At 39.2% G+C, this 27729-nt stretch overlaps 1 pseudogene; it reads right to left on the bottom strand.

The window, feature by feature from the left end:
* Positions 1–5390: 5390 nt before the first annotated feature.
* LOC124991353 (microtubule-associated proteins 1A/1B light chain 3B-like) lies at positions 5391–25739 on the bottom strand (annotated as a pseudogene).
* Positions 25740–27729: the final 1990 nt, after the last annotated feature.

The following is a 27729-nucleotide window of genomic DNA, read 5'->3' as shown; positions in this document are numbered from 1 at the left end:
ATACGAAACTTTTTTCCATCCCATTAATTTAAACAATGAATTTTATGGATTTGGTGTGTGTGTGCTTGTATAAAACTTTTCCAGTTTTCTAATAGATTGAACTTTCTACTTGTTAGTAAATTACACATTCTATTTCTGTTCTTTTAGTGTTTACTCTTTATCAAGCCTAATGGGAAGCCTCCCTATGAGGTTTGAGAGACTTCTATCTACAACCATTAAAACATCAGAAACACAGTAAAAGTTACCAGATCACTGTTTTGTTTTGGTTTTGCACTAGGAATTGAACCTGGGGCACTTTACCATTGAGTTACATCCCCAGCTCTTTTTTATTTTTTCAATTGTTTAAAAAAAACTTTTATTGTATCATGGAAGGCCTGATGTCTCAGCTTAGTACAAAACGTCTATCACAATTTATTTCCAAACTTCTCCTTTCCATCTTTAGCTCACATACTACAATTAATGCCATGGGCCTTAGCTCATCCGTTCACTGCATGGGATGACCTCCTACATTTACCTGGCAAACTTCTTACCCTTCTTCTAGACTCAATGCAAATGATTCATGCTATATGAGATTATTCTTCACCTATTCACTAAGGCAGATTTTTAAATGTTTATATTATTCTTTTAATTCCAAAAGCAAGATATTCATACTTTAGGGGTGTCACTTAGTCTTAGCTGGTTATCTCATTAGAACATGGATTTTAAGTACACGCATGAAAAATGTCTTACTTTTTTTTAGGAAGGTAAAATTTATGTACCATGAAATGCCCACATTTAAGTGTACAGCTTGATGGGTTTTGACAATAATGATCATAATAATTGAGATCTAGAACACTTCTGTCACCACAGAAAATTCCCTCATGACCCCTTCTAGTCATTTTCTACCCCAGTAGGAAACTAAAGCTCTTATTGCTATCACCATAGATTTGTTTTCACCTGTTCCTTTCTACGTTTTTAGTGAGAAGGAAAAATTATTTTTTAAGCCAACAAATTTGGGGGTGGTTTATTACACAGCAAAACTGATTGCAACAGTGTATAGCAAAATGCATGTTTTGTAATAATGCATTTCTAATTAATTTTAAATACCTTCTTAAATAGTCAGAAGGTTAATCCCCAAATCTCTGCCATCATTATCATCTGTTCTTTTTGTTATTATTTTGCAGTACTGGGTATTGAGCACAAGGCCTCTTGCATGCTATGCAAGCTCTACCACTGAGCTACATTTCCAGCCTTCTCATTTTTATAAAAAAATTTGAGACAGGATCTTGCTAAACTGCCAAGGCTGGCCTCAGACTTGAGATACTTCTGCTTCAGCCTCCAAGGAAGTTGAGATCACAGGCAGGTACCATTGTGCAGGGCTTTGTCTGCTCTTGAATGTCATATAAATGGAAGGATAAAATACATACTCTGGACTGGGATTGTGGTTCAGTGGTAAAGCACTTGCCTAGCATGGGTGAGGTCCTGGGTTCAATTGTTGGCATCACATAAAAACAAATAAAAAAATGGTTAATTAAAAAAAATACATACATATGTTTCAAATCTTTAACGTAATATTTTTTCTTGGGCTGGTGATGTGGCCCAGTGGCAGAGCACTTGCCTAGCATGTGTGAGGCACCGGGTTTGATTCCCAGCACTACATATAAATAAGTGAATAAAATAAAGATCTATCAACATCTAAAAAATTTTTTTTACATATTTTTTTCTTCTTCCATTTTTTTGCATGTAGTAATAGTTTGTTCATTTTATAATTGCTAAGTAGTAGTTCATGTTATGAATATTCTCTAATTGTTTTTCTTCTTTCTCAGGATAATGAACATTTGGGTTGTTTCCAGTTCTAGTTTATTATAGTTAAAGTAGTTATGAATATTCCTGCATGTCTCTTTTTTTGTGGATATATTTTATAGTTTTCTAGCATAAATCCTAAGGATTGAAATTGCTGGATCACAGGATAGTGTATGTGTAATATCATAAGCAATGGTCAAATAGTTTTTCAAAGAGACTATTCAATTTTAAAGTCTCAACAGTACTATGGGACTGTTTATTCTACATTTTTGTCAATATCTGATGTCTATCACTTAATTTTGGTCATTTTCTTGGATTTTAAGGTATCACATTATGGTTTTAATTTGCATTTCCTTGATGACTAATGATGTCAAGCACATTTTCCCATGCCTTTCAGTCATTTTTATACCTTTTTTCCCTATGATTTTCTTCTATCTTTTTAAAAAATATATATTTAGCTGTAGATGGACACAATACCTTTATTTCATTTTTATGTGGTGCTGAGGATTGAACCCAGGGCCTCATGCATGCCTTGTGGGCACTCTACCACTGAGCCACAATCCCAACCCTTCTATCTTTTGAGTGTGATTTAATTTACTCTTCTTTTTCTAACTTCTACAGTTGAAAGATACAATCACTTTACACCTTTCTTCTTCTCTCATAGAAAACTTTGAAGCTATTAATTTCTATGTACTATATTTGCAAATTTTGATATATTTGCAGTTTCCTTTGGTTATAGTATCTTCTATTTACACTTGTGTTTTCCCTTTGATCCCCCCACTATGTGTCATTTTGAAGTGTGATATTTAATTTCCAAATGCATATTGAGGGCTGTTTTAGATTTAATATTCTTACTAATTTATAACTTAGTTATTTTGTGGTCAGAGAACATACTCTGTAAGATTCCATCATTCAGACTGAGTCTTAGTTCATGCCCTAGCATATGATCTATATTAGAGAATACTCTATGTACACTCAAAAAAATGTGATTTTTGCAAGTTCTTAGGTATAAATTTTAAGAGCTGTCAACCAGATCAGATCTTCTTTATCCTTTGTAATTTTTGTTCAGTTATTCTTTGATTACCAGAGAAAAGTGGTAAAAATAAAAACTGCAACTAATTGTAAGTTTGTCTATTTCTTCCCATAGTTCTATTTTTGCTCAAAATATTTTGAAGTTCTGATGTTATATCATTATCCAATGATAATCAAATGAGCATGTGTTTATCATGTCTACTTAGTGAACCAATTATTATTTTGTAAAAGTTCTCTTGGGCTGGGGAGATAGCTCAGCTGGTAGAGTGCTTGCCTGGCAAGCTTAAGGCCCTGAGTTCGATCCCCAGTACTGCAAAAAAAAAAAAAAAAAAAAAAGAAGTTCTCTTTACTTTGAGTAGTACACTTCAGGAAGTCCAATTGTATGTTGTTAATACTACTATGTTGTCTTTATGATGCTTACCATTTACTTGGTATATTTTTTCTTATTTTCAATCTGTTTTTTTTTTTAAGTTAAGTTAAATTGTCTTAACTAATACATTAAAAACATTAAAATTATACATATGAGTGGATGCCTGTGTCTTTACACTTAAGTGAAGTTTCTTGGGGTTGGGGGTGTAGCTTAATGCTAAAGCACCTGTGTAATATGTGTGAAGTCCTGGATTTCATCCCCAGCACTGGGAAAAATAAAAGCTCTTTAATTAAGGTGATTCCTTTCTTCTCCCTTTCCTACACTTTTTCCCCATGTGGGTGCAAGGGCAGGGAGTGTGATATTCTTCTGGCAGCAACTCAACACAAGTCAGTATTCTGAAGAGCTTAAAGCAAAGCCAACTTTCAGTGTCTGGTTTGCAGTTTCTCTTGCTTTTTCAGGAAAATGAGGTGAAATCAGTATGAATGGAGGTGTTGTAGTTCCACAAGCTTCCGAAGTTGTCGCACCTTGAAGCTGCCATGGTGGCATATACCTGTAATCCCAGCTACTCAGGAGCCTGAGGCAGGAGGATCATAAGTACAAGACCAGCTGGGCAATTCAGCAAGACCTTGACCTTGAAGCCTGGCACAGTGACACATGTCTGTAATCCCAGTTACTTGGAAGGCTAGGGCAGGGAGATGGTAAAATTGAGGCAAGTCTGGCCAATTTAGCAAGATCCTCTATCAAAATAAAGTAAAATGAAGGACTGGGGATGTAGTCAGTAGTAGAACATTTGTCTAGCATGCATGCAGCCCTGGATTCAGTCCCCAGTAGGTTTCAGAGGTCTCAATCCATAGGCGACCAGTTCCGTTCCCCAGGGCTCGAGGTGAAGCTGAACATCATGGTGGAAGAGTGTGGCAGAGGGAAACAGCCCACGTCATCAGGAAGCAGAGAATCCTCAACTCTTTTTATTTTTTTCTTTTGAGACAGGGTCTCGCTGAGTTAGAGGCTGACCTCAAACACGCAAACTTCCTGCCCCGGTCACCAGAGTGGCTGGGATTACAAGTGTGTGCCCCCATGTCTGGCTCACATCACTTTCCTTCCTTTCTTTCTTTTTTTATTTTTATTTTAGTTGTAGATTGACACAATACCTTTATTTTATTTATTTATTTTTATGTGATGCTGAGGATTAAACCAAGTGCCTCACACATGCCAGGCAAGTGCTCCACCACTGAGCCACAACCCCAGCCCTCACATCGCTTTTCTATGTGAGTGAAACTCAATCACTTGTAAACCAAATGACCACTCTCCATGGTCACTAGTCCTACATTTGATGTATTTTAGCACCATTTCTATCACTGTGTTTATTTCTAAAGGGCTTTCATTCAAACTGTTTTCAATTGTTTGTAAGTAAACTAAACAGAAGGAGACTGTCATTAAGGGGGAAAGGGTTAGCCTAAAATAGCAATGAGTTTACTCAAGGGAAAGCAAGATTTTGGAGTTAAGGAATAGAAACAGTCTTTTTAAAAAAATACCACGTTTATCTAATGCAATGGCATTCACTTAGAAGACAGCACAGGTTAGAGATGGAAAGTCAGGTTACACCATTAAGACTTCACTGCCAGGCACAGGTGCTGCATGCCTGTGATTCCTGCTACTTTGAAAGCTGGGGTAGGAGGATCACAAGTTGGAGACCATCCTGGGCAATTCAGCAAGTTTCTGAGAAGCTACCATGAAATTCTACTAATGGTGGTATTTGTATTGTAGGAGCATAAGCCAACTTTTTGTTTTTTGGATACTAAATCTCACTTGAGAGCTTCTTTATTATTATTATTATTATTATTATTATTATTGAAGTACTGGGGATTAAAATCAGGGATAGCCACCCACTGAGTTACATCCCAACCCTGCTACATGCTCTCTTTTTTGTGGTGCTGAGGATCAAATCCAGGACAGGGTACATACTAGACAAGTTCTCTACCACTGGACTACATTCCTGGTCCTCCCAGCACTTTTTGTTTCTTATTTTGAGACAGGTTCTCACTCAGTTGCGAAGGCTGACCTTGAACTTGTGATTTTTAAGCCTCCCAAGTAGCTGGGATTACAGGCATGCCCCACTGGGCCCAGCTACTTGAGGGCTTCTTTGGCAATAAAAATGTAAGAAAATGCATTCTTCCCTAGTGTCGGGAAGACACATGGCCTCAGGCCATCAGGCTCCTATTCTGGTCAGATTCACCTGTGGTTGGTTGTAGCAGTCTGAGGCCATGAGTCCACCTTCACAGTAGCAGTCCATATAACCCCGAGTCTTGATCTTTCTCGGTGCTGTGCTGGTCTTGGCAGGGGTCAGGGTGTTACACAGCTTGGCATTGGTGACAGGCATGGCACGGGAGCCTGGAGCTAGTCCATCCACAGTGATTCTGCTCAGAGCTACATAGAATCTCACAGTGCCTGCATACGGATGAGGTGTTTGGGTTTACCCTAGTCCCAGGTTGAGTATTAGAGTACTTGAGGATGGACTCACTACATTTTCTAGGTATTCCCTGGCTTATACTGAGCAACACACCACTGTGCATTGGGGACAAACCTGAGCTTGAAATTGCCCTCTAGTGTTGAAAAAGTGACAATACATCAACGATGGACTGCTGGGAAACCAGGACTTGTACACCCTACAGTGCTGACATGGAGAAAGTGACTACATGCTCTGAGAAAATAAGTAGGCTGCTCAGAATTTCTGGAAAGATAGGCACAGACAAAGCCAGATTAGGAAGACTGGAGTAATTATCTAATCTTTCAGTGACCAGATAATACCATGCACCAACAAGCATAAAGAGCTTTCAGGAAATTATGACCTTCCCTACCAATCAAAATAAAATGCTTAAGATTGACTAGATAGTAATCAGTATGGGAGAACTCTCAGATGGAGAACTTAAACAGTGCTTTTAAGGAAACTCAATGAGCTTCAAGAGAGCTTGGAGAAATGATTCAATACTCTAACACAGAATCTTAACGAATAGATGTAAGGAATTTTTAAATTTCAGAGCTAGGGATGTAACTCAATGGTAAAGCAGGGGCTGGGGAGAAAGCTCAGTTGGTAGAGTGCTTGCCTCGCAAGCACAAGGCCCTGGGTTCGATCCCCAGCACCACCAAAAAAAAAAAAAAAAAATGGTAAAGCAGTTACTTAGCATGCTGGAGGCCCTGGGTCCCAACCCCAGCACCACACTCACAGAATAAGATGAAGGAGGAGAAGGAAAAGAAAAATTAAAGAAGTCTTTGAGCTTAAAAATATAGTAGAAGAGCTGGGCATGGTGGCGCATGCCTATAATCCCAGTAGCTCAGGAGGCTAAGGCAGGAGGATCACAAGTTCAAAGCCAGTCTCAGCAAAAATGAGGCACTAATCAATTCAGTGAGACCCTGTCTCTAAATAAAATACAAAATAGGGCTGTGGATGTGGCTCAGAGGTCAAGCGCTCATGAGTTCAATCCTGGGTACCCTGCCCCGCCAAATACACTAAAAGAGTCAGGCACAGTGGTGCATGTCTACAATTCTAGTGACTCAGGAGCCTGAGGCAGGAGTATCTCAAGTTCAAGAACAGCTCCAGCAACTTAGCAGGACCCTATCTCAGAATTTAAAAATAAAGAAGGGCGATCCAAGATGGCGGCCTAGAGGGAGACTGCACCCCCGGTCACTCCAGAACCCAGGAGTTAAGAAGGGGAGGCATTGAGAGACTCGGACTGAAGTGGAGCCACGGGTGAGTCTGCCCACTGGGTAAAGCTCGGCCCGGGTGGCAGGCCCAGATAGAGGTGGCTTATCGGAGCCGGGCAGGGCAGCTAGAGTCATCCACAGGCAGTCCTGCGCACTCCGGCGGTGGGCCCCGCCCACACAGCCAGCTTCTCCAGGTTCTCGGTACGGAACTGGCCCGCTAGTGAGAGCCTGTCTGAACAGAGCACGCTCCGAGTCCCGGATCTGCTGCAGTGCAGTGTACTCCTGCAAAGAACCAGCGGAGAGCCTCGATCTGCAGTCAGCCTCAGGGATAAGGGCAGGGCAGCCGGAGACCTCTTCAGGCGGCTCTGCCCACTCCGGCTGCGGGCTCTCTTCACGGGGCGATCCAAGATGGCGGCCTAGAGGGAGACTGCACCCCCGGTCGCTCCAGAACCCAGGAGTTAAGAAGGGGAGGCATTGAGAGACTCGGACTGAAGTGGAGCCACGGGTGAGTCTGCCCACTAGGTAAAGCTCAGCCCGGGTGGCAGGCCCAGATAGAGGTGGCTTAGCAGAGCCGGGCAGGGCAGCTTGAGTCTTCCCAAGGTAGTCTTCCACACTCCGGCAGTGGGCTCTTCCCACACGGCCAGCTGCACGGTGCAGGCCCACAGTGAGAGCATTTCCGCACAGAGCCAGTTCCAAAACGTGGAACCAGTAGGGGGCTAGGGGCAGTATTCTTCGAATGAGCTGCTTTATCAGATTCCTCCAAGACATCAGGCTACTGAAGGCTGGGAGGTGATACACTGGAAATCTACTGGGACACTATAAGCCAATAGTGGAAAACTGCAATATCTCAGGGTCCCACTGACAACTGACCATTATGAGAAAACAAGGGAAGAAAATGTCCCAAACAAACCTAGATACTACATCAATAAAACCCAATGACAGCACAGCAGAAGAAATGTCAGAAAGGGAGTTCAGAATGTACGTAATTAAAACGATCAGGGAAGCTAATGAGGAGATGAAAGAGCAAATGCAGGCATTGAAGGAGGAGATGAAAGAGCAAATGCAGGCTTTAAATGATCGCACCAATCAACAGTTAAAAGACCAAATACGGGAAGCAAGAGATCATTTCAATAAAGAGTTAGAGATACTGAAAAAAAACCAAACTGAAATCCTTGAAATGAAGGAAACAATAAACCAAGTTAAAAACTCCATAGAAAGCATAACCAATAGGATAGAACACCTGGAAGACAGAACCTCAGACATTGAAGACAAAATATTTAACCTTGAAAACAAAGTGGAACAAACAGAGAAGATGGTAAGAAATCATGAACAGAATCTCCAAGAACTATGGGATATCATGAAAAGGCCAAATTTGAGAATTATTGGGATTGAGGAAGGCTTAGAGAAACAAACCAAAGGAATGAACAATCTATTCAATGAAATAATAACAGAAAATTTCCCAAATCTGAAGAACGAAATGGAAAACCAAGTACAAGAGGCTTACAGAACTCCAAACATACAAAATTACAACAGACCCACACCAAGGCACATTATTATGAAAATACCTAACATACAAAATAAAGACAGAATTTTAAAGGCCGCGAGAGAAAAGAATCAAATTACATTCAGAGGGAAACCAATAAGAATATCAGCAGATTTTTCAATCCAGACCCTAAAAGCTAGAAGGGCCTGGAACAACATATACCAAGCCCTGAAAGAAAATGGATGCCAACCAAGAATCTTATACCCAGCAAAACTTACCTTCAAATTTGACGATGAAATAAGATCCTTCCATGATAAACAAAAGCTAAAGGAATTTACAAAAAGAAAGCCAGCATTACAGAACATTCTCAGCAAAATATTCCATGAGGAAGAGATGAAAAACAACGATGCAAATCAGCAACAGGAGGCGCTAGCCTAAAGGAATAGCCAAATAAAGGAGAAACCGAATCATGTCAAAAACAAATATGAGTCAATTGACTGGGAATACAAATCATATCACAATAATAACCCTGAATGTTAATGGCCTGAATTCATCAATCAAAAGACACAGACTGGCAGATTGGATTAAAAAGAAAAATCCAACAATATGCTGCCTGCAAGAGACACATCTCATAGAAAGAGACACCCATAGACTAAAGGTGAAAGGATGGGGAAAAACATACCATGCACACGGACACAGCAAAAAAGCTGGAGTATCCATCCTCATCTCAGATAATGTGGACTTCAAACCAAAACTAGTCAGAAGGGATAAAGAAGGACACTACATGCTGCTTAAGGGAAGCATAAATCAGCAAGACATAACAATCATAAATATCTATGCCCCGAACATTGGCTCATCCACGTACGTCAAACAAATCCTTCTCAATTCCAGAAATCAAATAGACCACAACACAATAATACTAGGCGATTTTAACACACCTCTCTCACCACTGGATAGATCGTCCAAACAAAAATTGAATAAAGAAACTATAGATCTCAACAACACAATCAGCAATTTAGACTTAACGGACATATATAGAATATACCATCCAACAAAGAATGAATACACTTTCTTCTCAGCAGCACATGGATCCTTCTCTAAAATAGACCATATTTTATGCCACAAAGCTACTGTTAGTAAATACAAGAAGATAGAGATACTACCTTGCACTCTATCAGATCATAATGGATTGAAATTAGAAATAAATGACAGAATAAAAAACAGAAACTTCTCCAATACCTGGAGACTAAATAATACACTATTATATGATGAATGGATAACAGAAGACATCAGGAGGGAAATAAAAAAATTCTTAGAAGTAAACGAGAACAAAGACACATCATATCAAAATCTCTGGGACACTATGAAAGCAGTACTTAGAGGAAGATTTATTTCATGGGGTGCATTCAAAAAAAGAAGTAGAAATCAACAAATAAACGAGTTAACACTACAGCTCAAAGCACTAGAAAAAGAAGAGCAGACCAATACCAAAAGTAGTAGAAGACAGGAAATAGTTAAAATCAGAGCCGAAATCAACGAAATCGAAACAAAAGAAACAATCGGAAAAATTAATAAAATAAATAGTTGGTTCTTTGAAAAAAAAAATAAAATTGATAAACCCTTAGCCACACTAACAAAGAGAAAGAGGGAGAAAACTCAAATTACTAAAATTCGGAATGAACAAGGAAACATCACAACAGACACGAGTGAAATACAAAACATAATTAGAAGCTATTTCGAAAATCTATACTCCAACAAAACAGAAAACCTTGAAGACATCAACAAATTTCTAGAGACATATGAACTACCTAAACTGAACGAGGAGGACATACACAACTTAAATAAACCAATTTCAAGCAATGAAATAGAAGAGGTCATCAAAAGCCTACCAACAAAGAAAAGTCCAGGACCAGATGGGTTCTCAGCCGAGTTCTATAAAACCTTTAAAGAAGAGCTCATTCCAATACTCCTCAAACTATTCCATGAAATAGAAGAGGAGGGAACCCTACCAAACTCGTTCTATGAAGCCAATATCACCCTGATACCTAAACCAGACAGAGACACATCAAGGAAAGAAAATTTCAGACCAATATCCTTAATGAACATCGATGCAAAAATTCTCAACAAAATTTTAGCAAATCGCATACAAATATATATTAAAAAGATAGTGCACCACGATCAAGTGGGTTTTATCCCAGGGATGCAAGGTTGGTTCAACATTCGGAAATCAATAAATGTCATTCACCATATCAACAGACTTAAAGTTAAGAATCACATGATTATTTCAATAGATGCAGAAAAAGCATTTGATAAAATACAGCATCCCTTCATGCTCAAAACACTAGAAAAAATTGGGGTAATGGGAACATTCCTAAACATTATAAAGGCCATCTACGCTAAGCCCATGGCTAATATCATTCTAAATGGTGAAAAACTGAAAGCGTTCCCCCTAAAAACTGGAACAAGGCAGGGATGCCCTCTTTCACCGCTTCTATTCAACATCGTCCTTGAGACTCTAGCCAGAGCAATCAGACAAACCAAAGAAATTAAAGGGATACGAATAGGAAAAGAAGAACTCAAACTATCCCTGTTCGCTGATGACATGATTATATATTTAGAGGAACCTGGAAATTCCACCAGAAAACTTTTAGAACTCATAAGTGAATTCAGTAAAGTAGCAGGTTACAAGATCAATGCTCATAAATCCAATGCATTTTTATACATAAGTGATGAATCTTCAGAAAGAGAAATTAGGAAAACTACTCCATTCACAATAGCATCGAAAAAAATAAAATACTTGGGAATCAATCTCACAAAAGAGGTGAACGACCTCTACAATGAGAACTACAGAACACTAAAGAAAGAAATTCAAGAAAACCTTAGAAGATGGAAAGATCTCCCATGTTCCTGGATAGGCAGAATTAATATCGTCAAAATGGCTATACTACCTAAAGTTCTATACAGATTCAATGCAATTCCAATTAAAATCCCAATGATGTACCTCGCAGAAATAGAGCAAGCAATTATGAAATTCATCTGGAAGAATAAAAAACCTAGAATAGCTAAAGCAATCCTCAGTAGCAAGAGCGAAGCAGGGGGTATTGCAATACCAGATCTTCAACTCTACTACAAAGCAATAGTAACAAAAACGGCATGGTATTGGTACCAAAATAGACAGGTAGATCAATGGTACAGAATAGAGGACATGGACACAAACCCAAATAAATACAATTTTCTCATACTAGACAAAGGTTCCAACAATATGCAATGGAGAAAAGATAGCCTCTTCAACAAATGGTGCTGGGAAAACTGGAAAACTATATGCAATAGAATGAAACTAAACCCCTATCTCTCACCCTACACAAAACTCAACTCAAAATGGATCAAGGACCTCGGAATCAGACCAGAGACCCTGCATCTTATAGAAGAAAAAGTAGGTCCAAATCTTCAACTTGTTGGCTCAGGATCAGATTTCCTTAACAGGACTCCCATAGCACAAGAAATAAAAGCAAGAATAAACAACTGGGATAGATTCAAACTAAAAAGCTTTCTGTCAGCAAAGGAAACTATCAGAAATGTGAAGAGAGAGCCTACAGAGTGGGAGAATATCTTTGCCAACCATACCTCAGATAGAGCGCTAATTTCCAGAATCTATAAAGAACTCAAAAAACTCTACACGAAGAATACAAATAATCCAATCAACAAATGGGCTAAGGAAATGAACAGACACTTCACAGAAGAAGATGTACAAGTAATCACCAGATATATGAAAAAATGTTCAACATCCCTAGTAATAAGGGAAATGCAAATCAAAACTACCCTAAGATTTCATCTCACCCCAATTAGAATGGCGATTATCAAGAATACAAGCAACAATAGGTGTTGGCGAGGATGTGGTGAAAAAGGAACACTCATACATTGCTGGTGGGGTTGCAAATTAGTGCAACCACTCTGGAAAGCAGTGTGGAGATTCCTCAGAAAGCTTGGAATGGAAACACCATTTGACCCAGCTATCCCACTCCTTGGCCTATACCCAAAGGACTTAAAATCAGCATACTACAGAGATACAGCCACATCAATGTTCATTGCTGCTCAATTCACCATAGCCAGATTGTGGAACCAACCTAGATGTCCTTCAGTTGATGAATGGATAAAGAAACTGTGGCATATTTATACAATGGAATATTACTCCGCAATGAAGAATGATAAAATTATGGCATTTGTAGGCAAATGGTCGAAATTGGAGAATATCATGCTAAGTGAGATAAGCCAATCTCAAAAAACTAAAGGACGAATGATCTCGCTGATAAGCGGATGAGGACATATAATGGGGGGTGGGAGGGGCTAGCATTAGGTTTAGGGTTAGGTTTAGAGTTAGGCTAAGGAGAGCAGTAAGAATGAAGGAAAGAAGGACTGTATAGAGGGAAAAGAGGGGTGGGAGGGGTGGGAGGGGTGGGAGGGGTGGGGGGGGAGGGGAAAAATATAATAAACATCATTACCCTATGTAAACGTAAAAAAAAATAAATAAATAAAAAAAAAAAAGAAAAAAAAAAAATAAAATAAAATAAAAATAAAGAATATGCCTTCCAGCAGCTCACCTGCCTCTGCAACTGTTGCTTTGGACCTCCAACTTCACCAGGGCTCAAAATGGCCCCCAAACACTTCTGCACCAGTAGTGGCTCCTGCACCTGTGCTGGTTCCTGCAAATGCAAAGAGTGCAGAGGCATCTCCTGCAAGAAAACCTGCTGCTCCTGCTGCCCCTCGGGCTCTGCCAAGTGCACCCAGGGCTGTGTCTGCAAAGGAGCATTAGATAAGTACAGCTTCTGTGCCTGGAGCCTGGCGTGAGGAGAGCCCTGCTCCCACGTGTAAATAGAGTGATGGGTGCAATCCTGGAATTTTTTCATTCGCCCCTCACCCATTTATATGAAATATTTCATTTCATTTACATTTATATGAAATATTTCATTTTATTTACATTTATATGAAATATTTGACAATGAACTCACCCAATAAATAAATAAATAGTTCTAGGAATGTAGCTTAGTGGCAAAATGCTCCTGGGTTCAATCTCCACTATCCTTCCCCACAAAACACACAGAAGAGAAAGAAAAATATACTAAAGGAAATTGAAAATGTGACATAAGGCATCAACAGCAGGATAGATGAAACAGAAGAAAGAATTGATGAGCTGGAAGACAAACTCTGAAAATCCACAGGCAGACATGATGAAAGAAGAATGAAGAGGACTGAAGAAAGATTTTGAAAACTTTGAGACCATATTAGAAGAGCAAATATTTGGGTTATTGGGGTTGAAGATTGACTTGAGAATGACAAAAGGGTAGAAAGCTTATTCAAAGAAATAACATCAGAAAACTTTGAAAACCTTGAGAAAGATATAAATACCCAGATAAAGGAAGGGCAAAGGTCACCAATCAGGTCTAACTCAATCAGGTCTACTCCAAAATTTATGATCATGCTGTCAAAGGTGAAAGATAAAAATAAAATAGTCTCAAGACAGCAAGAAAACCAGAAAAAATGATGCACAAGCCAGGCATGGTGGCACATGCCTGTAATCCCAGCAGCTCGGGAGGCTGAGGCTGGAGGATCACAAGTTCAAAGCCAACCTCAGCAACTTAGTGAGGTCCTAAGCAACTTAACAAGACCCTGTCTCTAAATAAAAAATAAAAAAGGACTGGAGATATGGTTCAGTACTTAAGCACCCCTGGGTTCAATCCCTGGTACAAAAAAAGAAAAAAAAAAAAAAAAAAATGAAAAGACACACAAGTATGTACTATTTACCTGACACCAGAATTCTCAGCAGGAACTTTGTTGGTCAGGGGAGAGTGTCATGAGATTTTTTCAGTACTGAAGGGAAAAAATCTTCCAACCAAGATTACTGTGTCCAGCAAAATTATCGTTTAGAAATGTATAGGAAAACACAGTCTCATACAAGAACTGAGAGAATATATCTCCACCAGGCCTGTCCCAGAAGAAATGCTAAACCGAGTTCTTCAGACTAAAGAAAGCAACATTAATGACTAAGAAGAAAACATGGGACAGTATAAAACTCACTGGTAAGAGTAATTATTCAGACAAATCCAGAATTCTCTAATATTGTAAACATGGCATATAAACCGTGACTTTGATATGAAAACTGGTAACACACACTTGTAAACCCAGCAACTCGGGAGGTTGAGACAGGAGGATCACAAGTTTGAGGCCAGCTTCAGCAACTTAGCAAGACCCTGACAATATAAAAAATAAAAAGGACTGGGGATATAGCTTAGCAGAATACCCCTGGGTTCAATCCCCAGTATCGCAAAAACAAAAGCAATGAACAAATTAAAAACTCAATTGCAAAAACAAATTACCTGATTTTAAAATGGGCAATAAACCTAAATAAACACTTCTCAAAAGAAGACATACAAATGGACAACAGGTATACGGAAAAAAAAATCACTAATTCTTCAGGGAAATGCAAATCAAAACTATGAGATATCACCTCATTCCTGTAAGAATGGCTATTTCCAAAAAGACTAGTCAGGAACAGTGATACATGCTGATAATCCCAGCTACTCAGGAGTCTGAGGCAGGAAGATCACAGGTTCAAGGCCAGCTTCAGCATATTAGCAAGACTGTCTCAAAATAAAAAGTGCTGGGGATGTAGCTCAGTGGTAAAGCATGTACTCTGCCACAGGAGGTAGGAACCCAACTCCAGTATAATTTTCCTTTGGGGGGGTGTCTATTTTAGTACTTGGACTTGCAAGTACCAAAAACAACAACAACAACAAAAAAATGGTAATGGGGGAAAAAAAAAAAAAACTAAAAAGGTAAGAAGTATTGTTGAGCATATTGAGAAAAGGGAACCCCTGCACACTGCTTGGGGGAATGTAAGTACAGCCATTATGGAAAACAATATGGAGGTTCCTCAAAAAAGTAAAAATAAAACTACCATTTGATCCAGTGATCCCATTCTTGGATATATTTCCAAAGGCAATGAAATTAGTATGCCAAAAAGACATCTGCACTCCCTTCATTGTACCACTGTTCACAATAGCCAAGAAATGAAGTGGACCTAAGTACCCATTAACTGATGAGTTGATACAGCAAATGTGGTGTATATATACACGACAGCGCACTGTTCAACCACGAAGATGAATGAAATCCTATCTTCTTTTGCAACAACATAAATGGAACTGGAGGACATTAAATGAAATAAGCCAGGCAAATAAAGACAATTAGTGCACAATCTCATGCATGTGGAATATAAAATGTTGATCTTGGGGCTGGAGTTACATAACTCAGTGGTAAAGTGCTTGCTTAGCACACATGAGGCCCTAAATTTGATTTCTAGCACCAAAAAATCACATTAAAAAAAAAAAAAAAGAGGCAAAATACATGTAGAAGAGGGAAAACTTTAACCGCTATGGATCTCCAGCAGGCTCTGAGAATTAAATAGACTTAGCAGGAAGTTTTTACATAAAAATGGGAGTACCCATTAAAAAAAAAAAATGAAAATCCAAAAAAGTGGTAAAATCTTAAGTACTTAAATGTTAGGCTGAACAAAGAGGCAATTGTGGGAAAGTAGTTAAAATGAATGGGAAGACTAAAGGAAAATAACATATCTTAACAAGGTCTGTTGGTACAGAATGCCCTCATTCTGGACTCCCCATCTCTGATGATAAGAATGCTTTTTTTTTCCTTCTGGTATAGGGAGGTCATTTTTCAAATGGAAGTTTTGTCTCCTGCCTTCAGGAAGAAAAAGAGTTGCCAGAAGCCAGAATGCCTTTCTGCCTGTTGTTTTTCAAGTGCTTTTTTCGTTTAGCACAGCAGCACCCACCTGTAATCCCAGCAGTTGGTCGGGGCTGAGGCAGGAGGATTGCAAGTTTGCGGCCAGCCTCAGCAACCTCGTGAGGCCCTAAGCAACTTAGTGAGCCCTTGTCTCAAAATAAAAAGGGTTAGGAAGGTGGCTCAGTGGTTAGGTGCCCCCTGGGTTCAAGTCCATGCACCAAAAAAAAAGTGCTATTAGTTTAAAATAATCCACATGCTAAAGTGGCATATTTTGGAGTGATTTGTGACACTGAGGCAGGAGGATCCCAAGTTCGAGGCCTTCTTAGCAACTTAGGGAGAAACTGTCTCAAAATAAAAAATAAAAAGGGCTGGGGATGAAAAAGTAACATTAAAATTTACAATTTAGCAATTTTATGTGTAGCACTCGGTGGTATTAAGTATATTCACAATGTTGTGCAGCCATTATCACCTCTGTCTCCAGGACATTTTCTTCTTCCCAAACTGAAACTCTGTATACTAAAGTAACTGCCCATCTCCCTCCTGCAAGGCCCTGGCAACCACCATTGTGCTCTGTCACAATGAACTTGACTGTTCTGTGTGCCTGATATAAATGGAGTCACTCCATCTTTGCCTTTTTGTTTTTAGCTTATGTCACTCAGCATGTCTTCAAAGTGCATGTTGTAGCAGAGCTCATAATTTTTTTCTGTTTAAAATCTACATAATAACCAGGCATGGTGGCACATGTCCGTAATCCCAGGAGCTCTGGAAGCTGAGGCAGGAGAATCGTGAGTTCAAAACCAGCCCTAGCAATTGAGCGAGGCCCTTAGCAACTTAGTGAGACCCTGTCTCACCAAAGTAAAAAATAAAAAGTGATGGGGATGTGGCTCAGTGATAAAGTACTCTTGGGTTCAATGCCTGGTACTGTAAGGGGATAAATAGATGAGGATGGTGGGAACACGAGATTATGAAAATAATTCTATAAAATGAGCCCCCTATACTGACTCCCCACGTGCTTTCTTTTCCAAAAAGCAGCCTGTATGCATCCCCACCTGGCCCTAGGGGACAGGAAATGTCACATTCCTCAACAAACTGAGGCAGGGGGCCCAAAGGCCTGGCAGTCAGTGTAGGTAATGAATGATGGGGGTGGAGAAGATGAGGGCTGGTTATCAAAGAAAAGATCACACGTCCCTGCTCCACGGGTTGCTAAGCACTTCCAGAACACAAGTGATTACCCCCTGGACTGCTCCTTCATGCTCTTAGAAGAAAAGAGATGAGGGTTCTGGGGTCTATAAAAGAGCAGGACACACTTTTACAGGCACCCAGCTCTGGGCCCCACTTCTCTCCGGAGAAGTCTAGCTGTCCCTTTCTTAAACAAAACTTGCTTCCTATGCTTGCCTCGGTATTTCTCCGGTGTTTAATCTTCAACACCAGGAAAATAAGGAGGACCCGTTCCTGATCTTCAAGACCCGTATCAGCACCAAAAAACAAACAAGCAAACAAAAAAAATCCAAACATTAAAATCTGCACAATATTCTGTTGCATTTCAGTAATATTCCAATGTGTATGCCACCCTTTCCTCATTCATTCAAAAGTTTCCATCCAAAGTTTCTACTTTTTGGCTATCATGAATAATATTGCTATGAATGTTGGTGTACAAATATCTACTCACATCCCCACTTTCAATTCCCAGGGGTATATACCTAGGGGTGGAATTGCTGGATCATATGGTAATGCTATATTTAACTTATGTTGTGTGTATATTGTTTTTTGTTCTTGCTTAAACCCAGGGCCTCACACACGTTAGGCGAATGCTCTTCTACTGAAAACCCCTAGTCCTCTATATTTAACATGGATAAAACATATAATAGTAAGGTATTGAATGACCATTTTTTAATCTCCCAGTTTCAGAGAAGTTAAATAACTTGCCAGGATCAAATAGTCAGTGAGTGATAGATTTGTTTCTTTGTTTATTGCAGTTTATTTATTTTTAGTACTGGGGATTGAGCCCAGGGTCACACACATCCTAGACAAGCACTCTACCGCTGAGCTATATTCCCAGACCTTAAAAAAAAAAAAAAAAATGTTTTTGAGACAGTGTTGCCCAGGTGGGTCTTAAATATGAGATCCTCCTACCTTAGGCTTTTTTTTTATATACTTTGTCTATTTTTTTATAAATTTATTTTTATTGTAAACAAATGGGATACATGTTGTTTCTGTTTCTACATGGAGTAACAGCATACCATTTGCATAATCATACATTCACATAGGGTAATGAGGTTTGATTCGTTCTGTTATTTTTTCCTTCCCTCCCACCCCTCCCACCCCTCTTTTCCCTCTATACAGTCCCTCCTTCCTCAATTCTTCCACCCTCCCACTCCCATTATGTGTCATCATCTGCTTATCAGTGAGATCATTCCTCTTTTGGTTTTTTGAGATTGGCTTATCTCACTTAGCATGATATGCTCCAATTTCATCCATTTACCTGCAAATGCCATAATTTTATTATTCTTTATAGCTGAGTAATATTCCATTGTGTGTGTGTGTGTGTGTGTGTGTATTTATACATATATATATATATATGTATATCACAGTTTCTTTATCCATTCATCTATTGAAGGGCATCTAAGTTGGTTCCACAATCTGGGTATTATGAATTGAGCAGCTATGAACATTGATGTGGCTGCATCACTGTAGTATGCTGATTTTAAGTCCTTTGGGTATAGGCCAAGGAGTGGGATAGCTGGGTCAAATGGTGGGTCCATTCCAAGTTTTCTAAGGAATCTCCACACTGCTTTCCAGAGTGGTTGCACTAATTTGCAGCCCCACCAGCAATGTATGAGTGTACCTTTTTCTCCACATCCTCTCCAACAACTATTGTTGCTTGTATTCTTGATAATCGACATTCTAATTGGGGTGAGATGGAATCTTAGTGTAGTTTTGATTTGCATTTCTCTTATTACTAAAGACAGTGAACATTTCTTCATATGTTTGTTGATTGCATGTAGATCTTCTGTGAAGTGTCTGTTCATATCCTTAGCCCATTTGTTGATGGGGTTATTTGTATTCTTGGTGTAGAGATTTTTGAGTTCTTTATATATTCTGGAAATTAGTGCTCTATCTGAAGTACGAGTGGCAAAGATATTCTCCCACTCTCTCTTTGCATTGCTGATAGTTTCCTTTGCTGAGAGAAAGCTATTTAGTTTGAATCTATCCCAGTTGTTGATTCTTGCTTTTATTTCTTGTGCTATGGGAGTCTTGTTAAGGAAGTCTGATCCTAAGCCAACAAGGAGAAGATTTGGACCTACTTTTTCTTCTATAAGATGCAAGGTCTCTGGTCTGATTTCAAGCTCCTTGATCCATTGTGAGTTGATTTTTGTGCAGGGTGAGAGATAGGGGTTTAGTTTCATTCTGTTGCATATGATTTTCCAGTTTTCCCAGCACCATTTGTTGAAGAGGCTATCTTTTCTCCATTGCATATTTTTGGCCCCTTTGTCTAGTATGAGAAAATTGTATTTATTTGGGTTTGTGTCTGTGTCCTCTATTCTGTACCATTAATCTACCTGTCTATTTTGGTGCCAATACCATGCCATTTTTGTTACTATTCCTTTGTAGTATAGTTGAAGTTCTGATATTGCAATACCCCCTGTTTCATTCTTCCTGCTAAGGATTGCTTTAGCTATTCTGGGTTTCTTATTCTTCCAGATGAATTTCATGATTGCTTGCTCTATTTCTATAAAGTACATCATTGGGATTTTAATTGGAGTTGCACTGAATCTGTATAGCACTTTTGGTAGTATGGCCATTTTGACAATATTAATTCTGCCCATCCAAGAACATGGGAGATCTTTCCATCTTCTAAGGTCTTCCTCAATTTCTTTCTTCAATGTTTTGTAGTTTTCATTGTAGAGATCTTTTACCTCTGTGGGTAGATCGATTCCCAAGTATTTTATGTTTTTTGAGGCTATTGCAAATGGATTTGCTTTCCTCATTTCCCTTTCAGCTGTTTCATCGCTTGCATATAAAAATGCTTTAGATTTATGCGTGTTGATTTTATAACCTGCTATTTTGCTGAATTCATTGATGAGGTCTAGAAGTTTTCTGGAGGAGGTTTTTGGATCCTCTAAATATAGAATCATGTCATCAGCAAATAGTGACAGCTTAAGTTCCTCTTTTCCTATTCATATCCCTTTAATTTCTTTAGTCTGTCTAATTGCTCTGGCTAGAGTTTCGAGGACAATGTTGAATAGAAGTGGTGAAAGAGGACATCCCTGTCTTGTTCCCGTTTTTAAAGGGAATGGTTTCAGTTTTTCTCCATTAAGAATGATGTTGGTCATGGGCTTAGCATAAATAGTCTTTACAATGTTCAGGTATGTTCCTACTATCCCTATTTTTTCTAGTGTTTTGAGCATGAAGGGGTGTTGTATTTTGTCAAACGCTTCTTCTGAGTCAATTGAAATAACCATATGATTCTTATTCTTAAGTCTATTGACATGATGGATTACGTTTATTGATTTACGGATGTTAAACCATCCTTGCATTCCAGGGATGAAACCCACTTGTTCGTGGTGCACGATTTTCTTAATATGTTTTTGGATACGATTTGCCAATATTTTGTTAAGGATCTTTGCATCTATATTCATCAAGAATATTGGTCTAAAATTTTCTTTCCTTGATGTGTCTTTGCCTGGTTTGGGTATGAGGGTGATGTTAGCTTCATAGAATGAGTTTGGTAGAGTACCCTCTTTTTCTATTTCCTGGAATACTTTGAGAAGTATTGGAATGAGATCTTCTTTTAAGGTCTTGTAGAACTCAGCTGAGAATCTGTCTGGTCCTGGGCTTTTCTTGGATGGTAGGTTTTTAATGGCTTCTTCTATTTCATTGCTTGATATTGATCTGTTTAAATTGTATATGTCCTCCTGGTTCAGTTTGGGAGGAGCATATGTCTCTAGAAAGTTGTCAATGTCTTCAGTAGATTCTATTTTGCTGGAATACAGATTTTCAAAGTAGCTTCTAATTATGTATCTTAGTGGTGTCTGTCATGATATTTCCTTTTTCATCACGAATTTTAGTAATTTGAGTTTTCTCTCTCCTTCTCTTTGTTAGTGTGAATAAGGGTTTGTCTATTTTGTTTACTTTCTCAAAGAACCAACTTTTTGTCAATTTTTTGAATAGTTTCTTTTGTTTCAATTTCATTGATTTCAGCTCTGATTTTAATTATTTCCTGTCTTCTACTACTTTTGCTGTTATTCTGTTCTTCTTTTTCTAGGGCTTTGAGCTGTAATGTTTAGTAATTTAGTTGTTGACTTTTCATTCTTTTCTGAAATGCGCTCCATGCAATGAATTTTCCTCTTAGTACTGCTTTCATAGCATTCCAGAGATTTTGATATGTTGTATCGTCATTCTCGTTGACTTCTAAGAATTTTTTTATCTCCTTCCTGATGTTTTTTGTTATCCATGTTTCATTCAATAGCATATTATTTAATCTCCAGGTGTTGGAGTAATTTGTTTTTTATTTTGTCATTGATTTCTACTCTCAGTCCATTATGATCTGATAGAACACAAGGAAGTATCTCTATTTTTTTGCATTTCCTAAGGACTGCTTTGTGGCATAACATGTGGTCTATTTTCGAGAAGGTTCCATGTGCTGCTGAGAAGTGAAACTGCTTGTTGATGGATGGAATATTCTATATATGTCTATTAAGTCTAGGTTATTGATTGTGTTATTGAGTTCTATGGTTTCTTTGGTTGGATTTTGTTTGGAAGATCTATCTAGTGGTGACAGCAGTGTGTTAAAGTTACCCAGAATTATTGTGTTGTGGTCTATGTGATTCCTGAAATTGAGAAGAATTTGTTTGATGTAAAGGGATGCACCATTGTTTGGGGCATAAATATTTACTATCGTTATGTCTTCCTGATTTATGGTTTCCTTAAGCAGTATGAAATGTCCTTCTTTATCCCTTCTGACTAACTTTGACTTGAAGTCCACTTTATCTGACATAAGGATGGAAACCCCCGCTTTTTTACTGAGTCCATGTGCGTGGTAGGTTTTTTCCCATCCTTTCACCTTTAATCTGTGGATGTCTTTTTCTGAGATGAGTCTCTTGCAGGCAGCATATTGTTGGGCCTTTCTTTTTAATCCATTCTGCCAGTCTATCTTTTGATTGATGAGTTTAGGCCATTAACATTCAGGGTTATTATTGAGATATGATTTGTATTCCCAGTCATTTGGCTTATTTTTGGTTTTTAAGTTGGCTTGGTTTCTCCCTTGAGTGGTTTTTCTCTAAGGTAGTTCCTCCCTTTGCTGACCTCCATTGTTGTTTTTCATTTCCTCCTCATGGAATATTTTGTTGAGAACATTCTGTAGTGCAGTCTTTCTATTTGTAAATTCTTTTAACTTTTGTTTATCATGGAAGGATTTTATTTCCTCTTCAAACCTGAAGGTTAGTTTTGCTGGGTATAGGATTCTTGGTTGGCAACCATGTTCTTTCAGAGCTTGAAACACGTTGTTCCAGACCTTTCTAGCTTTTAGAGTCTGGGTTGAGAAGTCAGCTGCTATCCGTATTGATCTCCCCCTATATGTAATCTGATGCTTTTCTCTCACGGCCTTTAAAATCCTATCTTTATTTTGAATGTTAGGCATTTTCATTAAAATATGCCTTGGTGTGGATCTGTTGTGATTTTGTGCATTTGGTGTCCTGTAAGCCTCTCGTATTTGATTTTCCATTTCATTCTTCAGGTTTGGGAAATTTTCTGATATTGTTTCATTGAATAGGTTGTTCATTCCTTTGGTTTGTATCTCTGTGCCTTCCTCAATCCCAGTAATTCTTAAATTTGTTCTTTTCATGATGTCCCATAGTTCTTGGAGATTCTGTTCATGATTTCTTACGATCTTCTCTGTTTGGGCAACTTTATTTTCCAGATTAAATATTTTGTCTTCATTGTCTGAGGTTCTGTCTTCCAAGTGGTCTAGTCTTCTGGTGATGCTTTCCATTGAGTTTTTTATTTGTTTTATTGTTTCCTTCATTTCAAGGATTTCCGTTTGGTCTTTTTTGAGAATCTCTATCTCTTTGTTGAAATGATCTTTTGCTTCCTGCAGGTGCTCTTTCAGCTTATTGGTATTATCATTCATTGCCTGTATTTGCTCTCTTATCTCATCCTTTGCTTCACGAATCATCTTAATCATGTGTAATCTGAAGTCCTTTTCTGACATTTTTTCTTACACACTGTCATTGGATTCTATTAATATAGAATCTAGATTTGTTTGGATCATTTTCTTCCCTTGTTTTTTCATGTTGTTCATGTATCTTCCCCTCTAGCAGTGCAGATCTGGGGTATTGCAGATTTCCCCCTATAGGCTTATAGTGGCCCTATAGTTTTCCAAAACCCTTTCTTTAAGGGGAGATCAATATTAGCAGTGCCCAATTCAGACACTGTGCAATCCTAGACCAAATAGCCCCTATGAGGACAAAAACAAAATTGTCATAATAAACAGAATGAGTTCAAATATTATCTTAAGTAAAACAGATTTGCAATAAAGTCTGCCGTTTCTAATGGAGGACAAAGAGGATGCAGAGGGATGTAGAATGTGGCTGTTAATGGGATAAGAAAAGAATATACAGAAGTTCTAGATAATAGAAAGGGTGAGAGTGTAATCAAAAGAAATTGGATGTTAGCATGCAAAAAAGGGAGAAAGAGACTCTGAGGGAACAGGTAAACAAAAGGAAAAGAGAGCAAGAAAAGTAAAGAAATAAAGACTTAAATTTTTTCAATAATGAGAAAAAAGAAAATCTACAGTATAACAGTCATATAGTAATGAAACCTCCCAGTGTTCAGTAGACTGATACATGAGAGGTACCTGACAATGAGCTTCAAGCCTCCAGCAGGCATCTCAGGATGGGTTTTGCCCCATCTAAAATCGGAGCTCCAGCTTCCAGGATTATCCAAGATGGTCGCTCTGGCTTCAAAATGTGTTGGCAAATGGGGAACTGCTGCTCGGGTTGTGGCCGTGGTCAGCTGGAGGTCCTGGAGGCGGGGTGCGGTTGGTCAGGCAGGGGTCCTAGAGGCCAGGTGTGTTTGGTGTGGTTGTGGGATCCTGGAGGCTGGTTGCAATCAGTTGGTCTGGGGGCCCAGTGATAGGGCACAGTCAGTTGGTCTGGGGATCCTGGCAAAAGGGAGCAGTCAGTCAATGTGAGGGCCCCAGAGGCAGGGAGTGATCGGTCGGGCTGAGGGATCCTGGAGAATGGGGCTCAGTCAGTCAGGCCAGGGGTCCTAGGGGGCCTGGCTGTTGTCTCAAAAATCCCACCTTAGGCTTTGAAGTAGCTGGGATGACAGGTATGTGCCACTGTGCCCAGCTCTGAATGGTAGATTGAGAATAAAATTCAGTTCAGAGCTAAATGCACTCTGTTCTGCTTTTGTTTTTGTTTTGTAGTGCTGGGCATTGAACCTAGGGCCTCACAAATGCCAGGCAAGCACTCTACTCACTGAGTTCAGTCACCAGCCCTAAATGCACTTTGATTTTGCTATGATGGTCTCATAGGTTGATTGTCTTTGTGGCAGACAAGGTTGGTGGTCTTATCTATTCTACTTTGCTGAGAAAACCAAGATTTTGTTGAGATAAAGAAAAAGAATATGATCAGAGAAGATGGATCTCTTCCCTCTCTTTTCCAACTAATGATTGGAGACTAATTACAACAATCTCATTCCACTGATAAAAGAAATTTTAACCTTGTGTGGTGGTGCACACCTATAATCCCCACTACTTGGGAAGTTGAGATAGGAGAATTGCAAGTTTGATGCCAGCCTGGGCAGCTTAGTGTGAACTTGTCTCAAAAAAATAAAAGGGATGTGGGTGGCTGGGATGTAGCTCAGTGGTAGAGTTCTTGCCTAGTATGCAGGAGGCCCCCAGTAAAGGAAGAGCTCTGTTCAGGATTCTGGGAAGTTTTTTTTTTCTTTTTCTTTCTTTCTTCTTCTTTTTTTTTTTTTTTCAGGATGCAAAGTATTTTATTTTTAAACTTCTAAAATTTGAAAACAAGATACCTAGGTTAAACAATATAGTTTCCAAAGCTGAGCGTGCTCATTTGGAGCTCCATTTTTCTGCTTGAAATACAAAAACCACTCCTAAAGCTCCTAGGTGAAATGTAACTGCTCTGATGGCCTGTGACTAGATGAACTCATCAGTCTCAGTTGGTGACATCCCTTTTTTTTCCTTGGCAAGGGCTTAGAAAGCTGACACAGGGCCCTAGTCTTACAGTGCCGACGGATCCCGAATGTCTTGTCCTTCTCACTCTCCTACACCTCGGACACGGGCGTGGCCCCGCTCGCCATGCTGTGCCGGTTCACGGAGAGGAAGAAGGCCTGGTTCGCATTGAGCTGCAAGCGCCTTCTGATTACCTTGATGAGCTCGCTCATATTGACGTGGTCGGGCACGAGGAACTTGGTCTTGTCCAGGACGGGCAGCCGCTTCTCGCCCTTGTATCTTTCCATTATCACCGGGATCTTGGTGGGATGCAGCTCTCGGATGAGGCGCACGTCTTCTACTCTTTGTTGGAAGGTGCGGCGCTGCTTGAAGGTCTCCGAGGGCATGGCGCTGGAGGTCCCGGGCTCGGCGGCAGCGGTCCGACTCCGGCGACAGCGACTTCCCTTCGAAATATTTTCTTGTATAACTACAGTACAGTATCAAAACCAGAAAGTCAGTTTGGCGCAGTGCAATTAATTAGACTACAGACCTTATTTGGCTTTTGTCACCTTTTGTGTAAACTCACTCATGGTAGGTGTTATATAGTAAGCATAAATGTTTGTTCTATAGAAGTTTATCATATGTACAGATTTATGATTTGTGATCATATATACACACAATCAAGATACAGAATTGTTCTGTTACCACAAAGAACTTCCTTGTGCTACCTTTTCATACCAATGTCCATTTTAACTAGGTTTTCTCTGTATCATTACAGGGAAGCAGAGTGTAGAGGATACATTGCACAGGAACTCAGCACTGTCCCCCTCAGAGCTGGCCCTGGCAACGGCCTTCCCTGGATTCCAGGAATTTTATTTTTTTCCATACTGGATATTGAACTCAGGACCTCACACATGCTGATCTACATCCCCATCCCTTTTGTTTTTATTTTAAAATATTTTTTACCTTTTTATTTTATTTTGAGACAGGGTGTAAATTGCCAAAGCCAGCCTCCAATTTACTTTAGCCTCCTGAGTAGCTGGGATTATCCGTGCATGCCACCATGTCTGACTCAGGATTTTTGATGGTTAAAATATTGTTAAAATGAAAACTTTTGACTAGTCAAATTTACCATTGTTTATCTTCATTATTTTTTTGCCCCCCCCCCCCCACCGCCACACACACACTCACTTCATGGTCACTGACAATTAAATGAAAACATGCCTTGATAACTGAAAAAGAATACTTGAAATGATGTCATGTGTTTAATTTGTAATATAGATTATAAGGAAGGTGCTCTACATTCCAAAAAATCTGTGTGCATGTTAGAAAATACTGATTTATGATCTCCCTAAAGGGGACTGTGTAACAAGTTGTGATTTTTTTCAAAGTTTTCCAAGCTGAGAGGCAACAACTGTAAATGGGGACTGGGGAGATAGCTCAGTTGGTAGAGAGCTTGCTTTGCAAGCACAAGACCCTGGGTTCCATCCCCAGCACTGCCAAAAAAAAAAAAAAAAAAAAAAAAAAAAGATCTGTAAAAGGATTTAGGTGTTTCAGTAGACCCCTGAGCTGATGGTGTCAAGTATCCTGCTGTAGTTGTTCTGTGGTGGTAGTTGCAAAAAGAACACTGAACAATGAGTCAGCCTTCTGTATACTGGTCCCTTCTTCCTCATTGTTCCATTCCAGCCCTCTTTGATACTTTTTTTTTTTTTTTAAAGGGGATGGAAACCTTGAGATACTGGATTGCAAACAAGTACACATATTTGAGGATAAATGTTCAGCCTGTTCTTTGCCTAGTTAAGATAATAATGGGCCAAAAGATTAGCTTCTTTCAAAGAAGCTCTACCCTAGAAACATCAATATGTCCTGGCGGTCCTCAGTGTCTTAATTGTTAAGAAGGGATGCCTTCAAAATTAACCAACAAACTATTTGACACAATATTCATTCCTAGTGCTTTTTTTTTTTTTTTTTCTTGTAGACTTGTGCTAAAACTTGGAAAAATGAAGTGCTTGCAGCTACATGTGGTCACATTGTAGTTCTAGACTAGGAGAGGTATGTGGAAGTCTGTTGAGGTGGGGGAATGAGAAAGCTTTTACTTTCCTGAAAACAAAACAAAAGCAAAGCAAAACAACAAAAAAACTCCCCATCGTCCTGCCTTGTACAGGGTGGAAAGGATAAAAGTGCTGCCACCATCTTGCAACCTCTAGAGAATCTCAGAATTGATGGCATTGCTATTCTTTTTTCTTTTTTTTTTTTTGCACTGGGGATATGAACCCACAGCCTTGCACTCTCTAGACAAGTGCTCTACCACTAAGTTACTTTCCCTTTTCATTTTATTTTAAGAGAGAGTCTTACTGAATTGGCCAGGCTGGCCTCACATTTGGATTACTCCTGCCT

Source organism: Sciurus carolinensis, chromosome 8 (assembly GCF_902686445.1).
Source record: "Sciurus carolinensis chromosome 8, mSciCar1.2, whole genome shotgun sequence".
NCBI lineage: Eukaryota > Metazoa > Chordata > Mammalia > Rodentia > Sciuridae > Sciurus > Sciurus carolinensis.
Note: the sequence above shows the minus strand (reverse complement) of the source record. Positions and strands in the feature narration are given on the sequence as shown.